Raw genomic sequence first — 13,928 nt, 5'->3', positions numbered from 1 at the left:
ATAAGGAATATCCCAACCTCTTAAAAGTCCATGCAAGATCTCTCCTCTCATCAATGTGAGACTCATTCTCAACAATTTTGCTCTTCGTAGTCCTTTAGATATTTTTCTTTGTGGATAGTGTGGATGAAAATTTCTTCCTCCTTGATCTTGGACAATTTTGCACCTACAAAACAATTAACACCTTAGGTTAAAGGCCAAGAGCCTCACGCGCCCATGATGAATTGGGGGGGCTTTGGCCGAAGAACCTCCGATGCCAAAGTTAGAATTTAGAGAGAAAAAATGTTTAGAGAATTTTGGGATTTTTGCCAAGGTGTTGTAATTGGCTTTTTGGTAAGAATGGGAGTATATTTATAGGGATAGGAGGTGGCCGGCCTAGCTAGGGTTTTTTGGGTTTAATTAGGAGTTACAAAATAAAATAACTCCCTAATTAACTTGGCTAATTATTTGTCATACCAAGGAAAAAGGTAGAAGGAAAGGCTGATTTCTTTTGGATATGAAAGATGGCCGGCCTTTTTGTGAGAGTTAGGATAAAGTGAATGGTCTAAATGCTAATTAAGGGAATAATTAGCTAATTAACCCATTAAATAGCTATTTATTATTATTTTAGAAGGAATGTTTTAGGAATTATGAAATAAGTATAGTATTTAGCTAATTGATTAGCTAAATAATGAAATAGGAAATATATGAATAAATTAGGTTTTAAGTTGATACCAATTGGGTACTTTTGACTTGGTTGGGGAATAATTGTCTGCTGCTTACGCATAGGAATCCTGATATGCCCTAAGAGTAGTTTTGTCTTCTTTTGTTAAAAATTCACGTATTGAATATTTTTTGCTCTACAAATAGTATTTATTCGATCATGTTACTCTCCTATTTCGCTCCAGCTTTTGAGGGATCTCATGGATGCATATGTAATTGGAGAATAATTTATTGTCCAAATCGAGCACAATGTCTCAATCAAGCCATCATTTTCATTATTACTTTTGCCGAGATGGAAAACAGGGAACCGGATACTCTCTGGACCAAAGGAATTTAACTCATTCATCAAGTTATTTGGATTATTGAAATTTAATTTTACGGCTACAAAATATAAGCTCTCTAAAAATTATAATAATTATAACCGTTGTATCAAATTTCAATGATCTAGATCATTTGATCACTGAATTCAATTCCCTTGGATCCGGAGAGAATCCGGTTCCGGAAAACAGGGATGAATCCCATCACTGCCAGACTACCCGAATCAGATATCAGATTTGACAAGCTTCCTTGTTTTGAAGTAGTGACTTATTCTGATTCTCCTCCATTATGCACGATCGAGCTTAGAACTCGCTTTTTTAAAAAAAAGCATTTGTTTTTCAACATATGTTATTTAATTTAATAACATATGCTTCTTTATTTAAAAAATAAATAAATAAACGAAAAAAATTCGGTATTATTCACTTTAACGAAAAATTATATTTTTACATTAAAAAGTCAATTATGGTACCATTCACTTTACCCTTTATTTTGTCTATATCATTAAAACTTAAAGTTTTCAAACCATTTTCATTAGTTTTCCTTAAAAACTTCTTAATTTCATTCTGGCCAAAATCCAATCGTGGAGCTTAGGGAAAAGGATCATCGTTGGATCCTTTTTCTGGGGATCTCGAGAATCCTGTGATCGTGATCATTCATCGTATATCGTATTAAAAGTATCTAACAAAAACTAATAACACAATATACGATGAATGGTCACGATCACGGAATCCCCGGGAATCCGGGATCCCCAAAAAAAGAATCCGACGAGAATCCTTTTCCGGAGCTTAGGAGCTAAGTGCAAGAAATTAATGGCAAATTTCTTTAATTTCTTGCACTAGATTAAAGTAGTAGCTGGTGTTGAAATAATATTTTACTTTAAACTTTATTAAATAGCTAAATACATATGCTGTCCATCTCATAGTTCCACATTTGCATTTTCCGTGTGCAATTTAATGATTAAAAGTTTAAAACCCTAATTCTAAATTATTAGATCATTTGACAACCACCAGGTCCTTCATTATACATGTAACATAGCAGTATATAGCACTTGAACCAAAATATGTGCTAAGAATGTCCAAATTAAAATGCATAAAGATTCGTGCGCATTAAGCACTGCTTTTGGCTTGTGCTTTGCTTTCTTCCTTATCGAATTGATACTAAAATAAAATACTTTTGCCAACTCTACTAGTAGTTGCCAGCAGGTTGCCGCTGCGCATGCATGCACACGTATTGACTTTAGATTTTTGAAAGAAAATACTCTACACATGAAACCTTTCATGATCTTTGGCTATGTCACTCTCTTTTTGGTAGCCACACGATGAGAGAAATAAACAGAAAAATTTTCACATTATGATAATGGAGAAATAAGAGATACGCAACGTGACAACTTATGTTTTATTTGATAACTATTTTGTTTTTAGGCTATAATTTTGATTTTTTATGCTAGAGATAAATGAAAAAGTACGAAAGAAATGAGGAATTGAAAAGTATGAAGAGAGGTGGTTGGAGGGAGAAATTAAATGAAGATTACATAAAAACAAAATCTTGAAAGTAAAAACAACTTAAAATTGTCTTTTAATATTTGATCTTCCATTTTGTCATTCCATACGCATTTCTTCTCTACGTTTTATCATTCCTTCAAACCCCCTCCTTTTCATTGTTTCTTTCTCCTACATAATTTTCCTCTATATGTAGTTGTTTGGGCCCAAAATAATAGTTTGGGCCCAAAATAATAGTTTGGGCCGAGGGTAGGATCACTCTCGGCCCGGGAGGCCGTGCGGCGAAAGGACCATGGATCGTTCAGCTCATGGGCTTCCAAGCCTAGGTCGGTTAAATCAGAACGCAAGCCGAGTCCTAGTACAATAGGGACTCTCGACGGGATCAGTAATCCAGAAAGCGAATCTGGCTCAGTTAAGGACTAGATTCGTAGTCCTAGTGGAGATAGGATTGGTCGAGGTGATGTTGATCCAGAGAGGGAAACCTAGTCCGAATAGGATTGTAACTCGGGCTCGAGGACCAGCGCTATAAATAGGGGAAGCTGTGCATTAAGGAAAGCCCCTGCAAATCAATACAAAATTGCCCTGCGCAAACTCTCAACAACTTGAGATTTTTTTTCATTTTCTTTTTCGCTGACACATCTTCCGTTGGCATCAACAGCACTGTGGAAGCAACCGGTGATATCTTAAGTCGGCATAGATAACTCTGTCACCGTAGAGTCAGTCGGTCTCGCAGTATCTTCCGTTGGCATCAACAGCACTGCGGCGAGAACGATTGATTACCTATCCAAGTCTCGGTCGAGAAGGGTTTCTAAATCCTTATTGGTCGAGGTCATCTCATCAGCCTTCTCGGCGAAGTGAGGTGTTACAGTTATTACATTCGGCACATTGAAAGCCGAATTTGATATTGAACTTCGTAAGAATAGTAACCTTGTCTTCAGGTTCGAGAGCCCAAGAGGCCGAGACGTGTTCCTTTCTCGGCCGCAATCGCAAGACGCAGAAGTCAGTAGCGCGACCCAACGCAACATCAACAAATTTACTCCTCGGCCAAGCTTGACCGACGAGTTGGCACGCCCCGCATTCACCGAAGGACGTAGTTAGCTCATTAATTATTCGGCCTGCGCGCCACGTAGGCTTTATAGTTTTTAGGGTCAACATTTTGGCACGCCCAGTGGGACCCAGTGCTAAACTACGAAGTTCATGCCAATGGAAACACGATCGGTAAAAAAGAAAACAACTATGGGAAAGTCGACAGCCGATTTGCCGAATCAAAGCATAGGACAAAGTGTGCCGCGGGCGCAGAATCCCCTTAGCGCTGTGACACCTGAGTCCACGAGCGCGACTCGCCGAGAGAGAGAAGTTAATCTCGGCAGTCAACTACGCGGTCTAGAAATCCCTAACAGGAACACCTGCGTTCTCACTGAAGGGATAGTAGAGGAGTGCGACGAGGATGGTGGTGAAGGATCTGATCCACCAACAAGGTCGTTTCTTCGAAAACGACTAGACGAGCAGTCTTGGTCAGTCGAGCAGACGTTTAGTCGAGGCATTGACAAGCTGCATGACGTGAAACTCAGTTCCAATGAGCGACAAACCAGGCTGCTCGAGATGCTGGTTAGTAAAGTCAGTGGCAGCAGGCCTTTCGACCTTCTTCAGCATTTTCTACCAGGGAACAATCCGATACCAATTGTACCGACCGAGCCTATTCCTGCTCAGCTCAAACCAATTGACTTGGAAAAAGGAGGAGGGTCGAATAGTAGGTCAGACGGAACCGACCAGAGGGTCGAAGCAACACCTGTTGATATGACCGAAGTTCAGCGGATGATCGACTCGGCCATGAAGAAAGGGCCGAAGTTTCCTAAGTTTATTCATCCGTACCCGGCTTACGTGGAAACGTTTGGATACCCGAAAGGTTTCAAGATCCCAGATTTTAGTCTTTTTGCCGGTGAGTCATCCCTGTCTTCGTTGAAACACGTGGCTCGTTTCACCGCACAATGCAGAGACGTTAATAGTGATTTCCATAAATTACGGTTGTTCAACTTTTCATTGACCGGCTCGGCGTTTGCCTGGTATATCAATCTCCCTCCTAATTCCGTCCAAAACTGGGAGGAGTTGGTCGAGAAATTCCACGAGCAGTTTTATCGGCCAGGGATGGAGATGTCAGTTTCTTCGCTAGCACGGATGGCTCAGGCATCTGATGAGTCACCAATGGATTATCTTACCAGGTTTAAATCAGCCAGGAATTGGTGCCGGGTGCCTTTACCCGAAGTCGAATTTGTCAGGCTTGCTTTGAACGGCCTCGACGTCGAATACAAAAAGAAATTCTTGGGGGCAAACTTTCGGGATATGTACGAATTAGCCCAACATGTCGAACAGTATGATTATTTGCTCCGCGAGGAAAAGACTTCGAAAGCTCCAACTCGGGGGACGATTTACAAGAATCCTACTGTCAATTATGCATCAGCTGAGGATGAATGTGTTAGTGTGGATGCAGCTGAGATAGTGATAGATAAGCCATACGTTTGCAAGGCATTGACTCAGGTTGATTCTAGAGAAGCCAAAGGTCGCTCGGCCACTGAAGGAACATCGAAACCGTCAAAGGTTTACACTTTTGATATTACCAAGGCGGACGCAATTTTTGACCAACTGTTATCAGCAAGAATCATCAAGCTTCGGCCTGGTCACAACATTCCTAAGGCCGAAGAACTTAAAGGAAAGGTGTATTGCAAATACCACAATTCAAGCAAACATACGACAAACAATTACGTCGTATTTCGCGACAACGTCCAAAGCTGGATTGATAATGGCAAACTGAAGTTTCCCGAGAAGAAGATGAGTGTTGATACTGATCCGTTCCCCACGGCAACAGTAAACATGGTCGATGCGTACCTACCCAAGGACAAAGGGAAAGGCAAGGCCGAAGTGGTTGAACGCCTGCGGAATCAGAATTCTCGGCCACGGTTCATGGCCGATTTTCGTTCAAACAAACCACCTACAGCTTTAACGGGGCCCGCTATTGTCAAACCTATGATGGATTATAGCACTGATGAAGACAGTGGGACGGCGGTTTTGTGCAGGAAATGTAGAGAAAAGGTCGACAGTGAACCAGATGAGAAGCCCTCTTCGCAACCTGTGGCCGCAACTCGGCAAAAGGTAGCCAATGAAGGCCAACATCATGGGGTCTTTGAGAGGCTCGGTCCTAAAGTACAGATGGAAGAGACACCCCCAGTCAGGCGGCGCCTCGATTTTGATGCTTCATTCTATGACGATGATTACTATAAGCGTAATTCTAGCAGTTCAGAATCATTACGGAGCCCAAAGACCTTCAAGCCTCCCGAGCCTAGAGATCAACGTTGGTATACATATCATTCTTCGAGGGGGGTCTACACCGCGTTGTCCAAATCTCAAAAACGCCGGCATCAAAGGATAGATTGCATGGCCCGCCGACGAGCAGCCCAAGATACTTCGGCCCCGAAGTGGCGGCCGAAGAACATAGTTGCCACTGATGATGAGCGACCACCTCCAGCAATTATGACAGAGTTGGCTCAAGGGAAACGGCTGGTCGACCAAGATGTCGAGACCACGTTTGAAGAGGCTGATAAACGGATCAAACTTCTTTTTCGACCAGGGGAGATGAAGGCACGCCTCGAGCATTTCAGGCAAGAGGCCGAAAGCAAATTTCCTCCGCCAGCTATACAAGAACCTTTGATCAGAATTCGACGGAACTTGCATCCACCATTTCTTGGGGAGGCTTTAGAATATATGCGAGAATTTCATAAGAAACATTCGGCCAACGATCTGTATGGTTTACCGAAGGCATGCCAGGACACCATTGATCTAGTCCTGACTTGTCCGGATGCCGAGCGAATCATTCAGAAGACCTCAGATCCAGGATTGAAAGCAAGGTTCCAGCATATACGAGAAGCTCGTGTCCTTGGATTTGAAGTTGACCCGTACACCGATATCGATGCAGCCGACCTTCCTTTCTCAACGGAGGACCTTCAGTATTTACGATATCACTTCGAAGTATTTTCAGCTGTTTCTCTCTTCGGCCTTACGGCCGATGAAATCGCACGTGTTGCACGTTTCAATGCTTATCTCGACACCAGGGATGCCCGGCTACAATACCAAGAGCAGGTTCAGGTTCTGACCCCAAGTGCACCGTCAATCTCAACCTTACCTGAGGCGGTCACGCAAGACCAACAAATCGCCGATGCAGCACCGCCGAATGAAGCCATCAAAGAAGGAACAGAAGCGTCTCGTTGTCCGACTCTGACGGCAACGGAGTCCGTAATCGCTGACCAACCGAGCGAGGAGGGTATTGACCCAATGGGCCAGTCAGTCTTGGATAATATGGAAATCAGTATAGTCCATGTGTTACCGGCCGATTTTCAATCAAGCACGGCTCAACCAAATTTCCTCGACGGAGATGTGGTGGCCGAAGAACCCGGCCATGTTGATTTTGTGTCGATTGCTGAAGTTGAGTCAACAACAAAAGTTGATGGTCTAAAGGCCGCCTTGGCCGAATTGTTCCCTCGTCCATCATCAGCCAAGCTTCACCATTTAAAGCCATTATATGTGACGGCCCACATCGAGGGATATCTAGTTCTAAAGTTTTTGTCGACTGTGGAGCTACCGTCAATATCATGCCTCTGAACATCATGAAAGCCTTACGCCGTTTGAATGACGAGCTTATTCCGTTAGGAATCACAATGAGTAGTTTCGTCGGTGATAAATCCCAAACCAAAGGTGTACTTCCGTTAACTGTGAATATTGCCGGTCGCACCCACATGACCGCCTTTTTCGTGGTTGATTCCAAAACCGAGTATAATGCACTGCTCGGTCGAGACTGGATCCATCAAACTAGCTGTATTCCTTCCTCATTATATCAAGTGCTTGTCTTTTGGGACGGCAACTCGGTCACTGTTCACCCGGCCGATAGCCAGCCATTTGAAGCTAACATGATCCAAGCACGGTATTATGATGATAACGTCGGCTACATTACGTTGCAAGGTTTCAATGAAGACGGACGGCCGACTCAGATTTCGGTTTAGAAAGCTATCGAGGTTGGCGCCGAGACTGTCCACCAGGATTCGGCGAGACTCGGATTAGCCAATTTCCTCCCCGAGTCTGATGTCTGACACCGATCAGGATAAACGTAAGGCCGCGGTTTCATCTACGATGGAACGACTGCTGGCCCATTGGTATACTATATCTCGACAACCAAATTCAGGCGTTAACCTCGTCGAGTTCCTTGCCGAAGAAGATCATGGTCCTGTCCTATCCCTTGATAAAGTCCGAGCCGCCCCGGCCGAGCTCGAGGATCATCGGCCCCAAGTTAAGGACCCTCTGGAAGAAATTAATGTTGGGACGGCCGATGACCCACTGCCTTTGTTTGTTAGCGCTTTACTTCCTCAGCAAATGAATGACGAGTTGCATGCCTTGCTTACAGAGTTCAAAGATTGTTTTGCTTGGAGTTATCATGAAATGCCCGGCTTAGATCGTACTCTAGTCGAGCATGAACTACGTATTAAGCCCGGATGTAAGCCTTTCCGCCAGCCCCCTCGGCGATTCTCAACAGAAGTGCAACTCGTCATCCAGGACGAATTGATTCGGCTTTTAAACGCCGGGTTCATTCGGACGGCTCGATATGTTGAATGGTTGGCAAACATCGTTCCTGTTTTAAAGAAAAGTGGCGCGCTACGCATCTGCATCGATTTCCGAAATTTGAATCTGGCAACTCCCAAAGATGAGTATCCAATGCCGATTTCAGACCTGTTAATCGATGATGCGGCGAATCATGCGATCTTATCCTTTCTGGATGGACACGCCGGGTACAACCAAATATTCATTGCCGAAGCCGATGTGCACAAAACTGCTTTCCGTTGCCCGGGGGCACTCGGCACTTACGAATGGGTTGTCATGCCATTCGGCCTCAAGAATGCCGGCGCCACTTACCAACGGGCAATGAACACCATCTTTCATGATTTAATTGGAACCATCGTCGAAGTTTACATCGACGATGTAGTCATCAAATCGAAACGCCGACAGACACATCTGGATGATCTCCGACAGGCTTTCCTCCGCATGCGTCGGCACAACCTCAAGATGAATCCTGCCAAATGTGCCTTCGGCGTGTCGGCCGGGAATTTCCTGGGTTTCCTCGTGCATCACCGTGGGATTGAGGTCGATGTGAATAAGGCACGCGCAATCATCAACGTTCCACCTCCAATGACGAAGAAACAGCTACAGTCCTTACTCAGCCAGATCAATTTCCTCTGCCGATTTATTGCTAATTCGGCAGGTAAAATGAAAGCGTTCTCCACACTTTTGAAACTCAAGGACTCAGATAAATTTGTGTGGGATGAAGAGCATCAGGCGGCATTTACACAAATCAAGGTCTCCCTCACAAACCCACCTGTCCTGGTCCCTCCTCAGCGCGGTAAGCCTCTTAAGCTCTATATCTCGGCGGCCGGAGAGTCCATCGGTTGCCTCCTCGCGCAAGATAACGACGCCGGACGGGAGCAGGCTATCTTTTATCTTAGCCGCAATCTCAGTCACCCAGAGATCAATTATTTCACCGTTGAAAAGCTCTGTCTCGCCGTGTTCTTCGCCGCATCCAAGCTTCGGCATTACATGCTTCCGTCGGTTACCCAAGTCATTGCCCAGACGGACGTTATCCGGTACATGCTCACCCGACCAATCGTAAAGGGCCGAATTGGGAAGTGGACGATGGTGTTGTCCGAGTTTAGTTTACAATACGTGCCGCAGAAAGCTGTTAAAGGTCAGGCATTTGCCGACTTCCTTGCTCAACATCCTTCACCTTACGATTTCGGGGAGGCCGATGTCGAAATCGGCATGGTGGTAACTCGCGATAATTATTGGACGATGTATTTTGACGGTTCCAGCACTTCCTCTTCGGCCGTCGTTGGCATCGTCGTTCAATCTCCTTACAACGATCGTTGGTATTTTTCGCTCAAATTGGATTTCGACTGCACCAATAATCAGGCCGAATACGAGGCCCTTGTCATTGGTCTTGGTCTCCTTCTTGACCTGCGCGCCACCCGCGCTCTCGTCCTCGGTGATTCAGAATTGGTAATTAACCAACTTAATGGGGCTTTTCGCTGCATGAGTTGTACTCTGGCGCCCTACCACATGGTCGCTAGCTATTTGGCCGAGTCCTTTGACGGTATTACATTCGAGCATATTTCTCGGGTTCGTAACATCGACGCAGACGAGTTGGCTCAAATCGCCTCCGGTGCACAACCCCTGGGGGGCAAGCTAGGCCGAGAGATACCAGTATTGCGACAGTTATACCCGGCCTTGGTTAATCAGCAAATCCTCCGACGAGACAACGTGATACGCACCAGGGTCATGTCCCTACCTTCGTTGTTAGATCGGCAGGACTCTATAGAAATTTGTGCGGCCGAGGTAATACCAGATGATTGAAGGAAGCCCATTATGCAGTACCTTGACAACCCCAATGGGAAACATAGTCGCAGGACACGGGTTCACGCCACCAACTATGTCATGTACCAGAACGAGTTGTACCGAAAGGGCGAAGATGGTTTGTTACTACTATGCCTCGACCCCCAAGACAGTGCCCGGGCGATTACAGAGGTTCATGAAGGGATATGCGGAGCTCATCAATCCGGGCGGAAAATGCGATGGCTACTCCGACGACACGGCTATTTCTGGCCGAAAATACTGAAAGATTGTATCGAGTTTGCTCGAGGATGCGTACAGTGCCAAATCCATGGGCCTATACAAAGGGTCCCGGCCGAATCACTGCATTCGGTCGTTAAGCCATGGCCGTTTAGAGGATGGGCCATGGACGTAATCGGCAAAATCACGCCATCTTCTGGAGCTGCTAAGCATGCATGGATAATAGTCGCAACTGATTATTTCACCAAGTGGGTCGAAGCGAAATCATATGCCGAGCTAACATCTAAAGAAGTCTGCGACTTCGTGGAGGAACATATTGTGACCCGGTTCGGCGTACCGGAAACGATCATAATCGACAATGGAACAATCTTCACAGCCGAAAGGTTTAAAGAATACACGGCAAATTTGAAAATTCGACTGGAACAGTCCACACCGTACTACCCACAGGCGAATGGGCAGGCCGAGGCAAGTAATAAAGTGTTGATCGGCATCCTCGAAAAAATAATAAAAGAAAGGCCTGGCATATGGCATTTGAAGTTGAACGAGGCATTATGGGCATACCGAACGACGCCCCGGTCGGCGACCGCGACAACCCCATACGCATTAACCTACGGACACGATGCAATGTTACCAGTCGAGTTAAGCATAAATTCGTTGCGATTAATTGAACAAAGTAGTTTGTTTAGCGTCGAATACAATCAGTCCATGAGACAAGAATTAGAAGATTTGGAAGAAGTGCGACTTGATGCTTATAACTTACTGGTGGCACAGAAACGGATTGCCGAACGAGCATACAATCAAAATGTGCGACGGAAAACATTCGGTGAAGGTGAATTGGTTTGGCAAACGGTGTTACCCGTAGGGCTAAAAGACCCTAGGTTCGGCAAGTGGTCGCCAAATTGGGAAGGACCGTTCGTTGTACATAAGGTATACGGAAAAGGGGCGTATCATCTTCAAGACCGGACCGGTTCAGTTCACAAATTACCAATCAACGGGAAGTTTTTGAAAAAGTACTACCCGGTAACGTGGGAAATGCGAGAATAAACAAAACCATCTCATTAAGATTGATGAGCATGTACAAGCTAAGTAAGTCAGTCAGGTTAAAACTAAGTACATTCAAGGGGAAGAAGGTAAGAGGGTGCCGAGAAGGGCCTTCAATTCCAACCACCGCACCTCGGCCATGATAACTTCAGCTTGCCGATTCTTCTTGTCCAGCTTCAACCGCTCGACCCGCTTTGTTGTCGCCGCGAACTCAGTTAGGCGATCCTTTCTGCCCGACTCGAAGTCTCTAGCAAGCTCAGACGCGATGGCCGACCGACGTTTTGCTAGTTCGACCATCTGACGGTCGAGCTCGGCTAATACTTCTCCTTTTGCCCTTAGAGCGTCGATTTTCGGACGGATAGTGTCTTGAACGGCCGTGGCAGCTTGCAGGTCCTGTTCGGCCTTTAGAGCGGTCTGGAAGACACTAAATGTCTCCGGAACCCGCTCCAAGGCAGACGATGCCCGAATGATGGCATTTCCGCTCAGGCGACCGTCGGCCCCAAGATCGTTCAGACACATGCCAAGCAGATCAAGACCGTTGCGCTCGAGTACTTGCGGCGCTGAAAGCGACAGAACTTCTCGCAGCTGGGTTAGAGCGGTTGGATCGGCAGCCTCAGTCGGAGCAGCCGAAGGGCCGGACTCGGCAGTTGTGCTGGAGATGAGGGCTTTGAATTCGACCTCCCACGAAGCCTGCACATACAAATCAGTTTAGGCTTAAAGGAAGGCAGGGCAAGAATAGCAAAGAAGGTTTCGTTTTTTTAACCTGCCGAGAGGAGACCTCGGCCATGTCCCCAGGATCGTTGCTCGAACCTAAAGAACTCAATGGCCGAGCCCAGTGTCTCAGATTGCTTCTCAGTTCACGCGGCCGATGGAGGTTATCTACGTTTGATGGCCACTGAGGCGGCCAAGAAATATAGATAACGCCCTTCGGCGCGTAGAATTGTCGGTGAAAAGAATGTACAGGCACCTGACATTTAGTATTTTCCTCGTTTAGAATTCTAAAGCGGAAAAGCAATCAAGGAAAGACGGTGGAAGATACTTACGAAGTCCGAAGTAGCCTCCTGCGGAGGAATGTGGAAGCCCTGGTCTTGAGGATGAACGGGCGATTCCGCCGTTGCCTCGGGTTCCTCGACTGGTCGTTTGCCACGGTCGGCTGTGGAGGGGCCGACCGGGACAGCTGCTTCTGAGGAAGGAACACCCTGGTCCTGAGAAGGAGCAAGGGGTTCGGACACCGCCGTTGGTTCCTCGACCGGACGCTTGCCACGATCGACCGTGGAGGGGCCGGCTTGAACCGCCATCTCGGACACTGGAGGAGGTTGTCGGCGAGTATGAGGACGATGTGCCAGCAGGACCTCGTCGCTCCCCTCACTCTCTTCCAGAACGAAGATCGAGGGCTTTGGATTTTTGGGGGAGGTGTCATCGGTCGCAGAAACCGCCTTTTGTGGGACATGTGCCTCCACGACGGAGGGAGGCACGACTGGTGCGCCGGCCCCAGAGACAGGCCACGCTTGAACTATCTCTGCGACCGAAGCTGGCGGTTTCTCGACCAAGGAATGGCTGGCGGCGGGAGAAGGGGAAGCACTGGGAGTCGTCGTCCCCGTAGTATGACTGGAGATGACGTGGATCTCTCGTGCACCTTTCTTCGCCAGTTTTTTACCCGCTTGGCAGGCGGGGGAGACTCGACAGCCGGCTCGGCCTCTGGGCGAGGCCGTTTGATCAGCACGACCCGACCAGCAGTGTTGTCCTTCTTGGCCACGACCGATTTTTTCTCGGCCGTAGCAGCGGCAACTGCATCCGCTTTTCTTGAAGGCCGACTACCTGAGAAGATAAAAGCAATTCAGCAAGGCAAATCAGTATGCAGAGTTGAAAGAAAATAGGAGAAATGAACAATTACCTTAAGATTGGGGGGCCGAGGCCTTCTTAGGTCGGTCACCGAAGAGTTTGTTCAGCACCTCTTCGACCGGAGCACCAAAGAACTCCTGGGTGTAATTTTCCCACCATTCACCGAAGGTGTCGGTGCAAAGGGTTTCTGGGGTGGCCGGTCGAAGGCGGAATTTTTGGCAGTACTCTTGGAACTCCCTCGCGGCAGTTTTACATTCCTTCTCCGAGGAACGAGGTTCACGTCCACGGCTTAGGACTGTTCGGGAGGAGAGAAGGGGAACAGGGCAGCCCTGAAGATAGCCGAGCTGTCGGGCAAGGAAGTTCGGATGGTACACTTCCCAACCCGACCGTTTCCCATCGCAGCCGAGAGGGAGGTCGCGAGCGAGCACAAACGACCCCCAAGTCTGACGAAGCTCGGCATCCTCCTCCGCGCCCCACACAGAGGTAGGTAGTTTGATGGAGGAAGGATAGTCCCGACAACGACATATCAAGAATTCGTCGTTGGAGAGATCATCAAGAGCGAAGAGGTACTAAAATACCTCTTCGGCTTGGTGATGAGGTGTCGGTCGGGAGGCCAGCTGAGGTCCAAGAGCCTCCGTTGGCGAGAAGTCAGCTATGGCCGGCCGAAGGGAGGCGAAGTACACTTGTAACCAGAGCTGGAAGACCCAGAGGGGACCATTCTGGTGTGGGTCGACCTTGTGGAGGGTCACCTCGGCCAGGCAACGGAAGAGATGGGCGAGAATGTTGGAACTCAGTGCCAGGACGTGACCACTAGCCAAGGCTTCGGCTACCGGCATGTTCTCGACCAAACACTTGTTCGACTTGGTACAA

This window comes from Malus sylvestris, chromosome 1 (genome assembly GCF_916048215.2).
Source record: "Malus sylvestris chromosome 1, drMalSylv7.2, whole genome shotgun sequence".
Taxonomy (NCBI): domain Eukaryota; kingdom Viridiplantae; phylum Streptophyta; class Magnoliopsida; order Rosales; family Rosaceae; genus Malus; species Malus sylvestris.
This window is presented reverse-complemented; position numbering follows the sequence as displayed.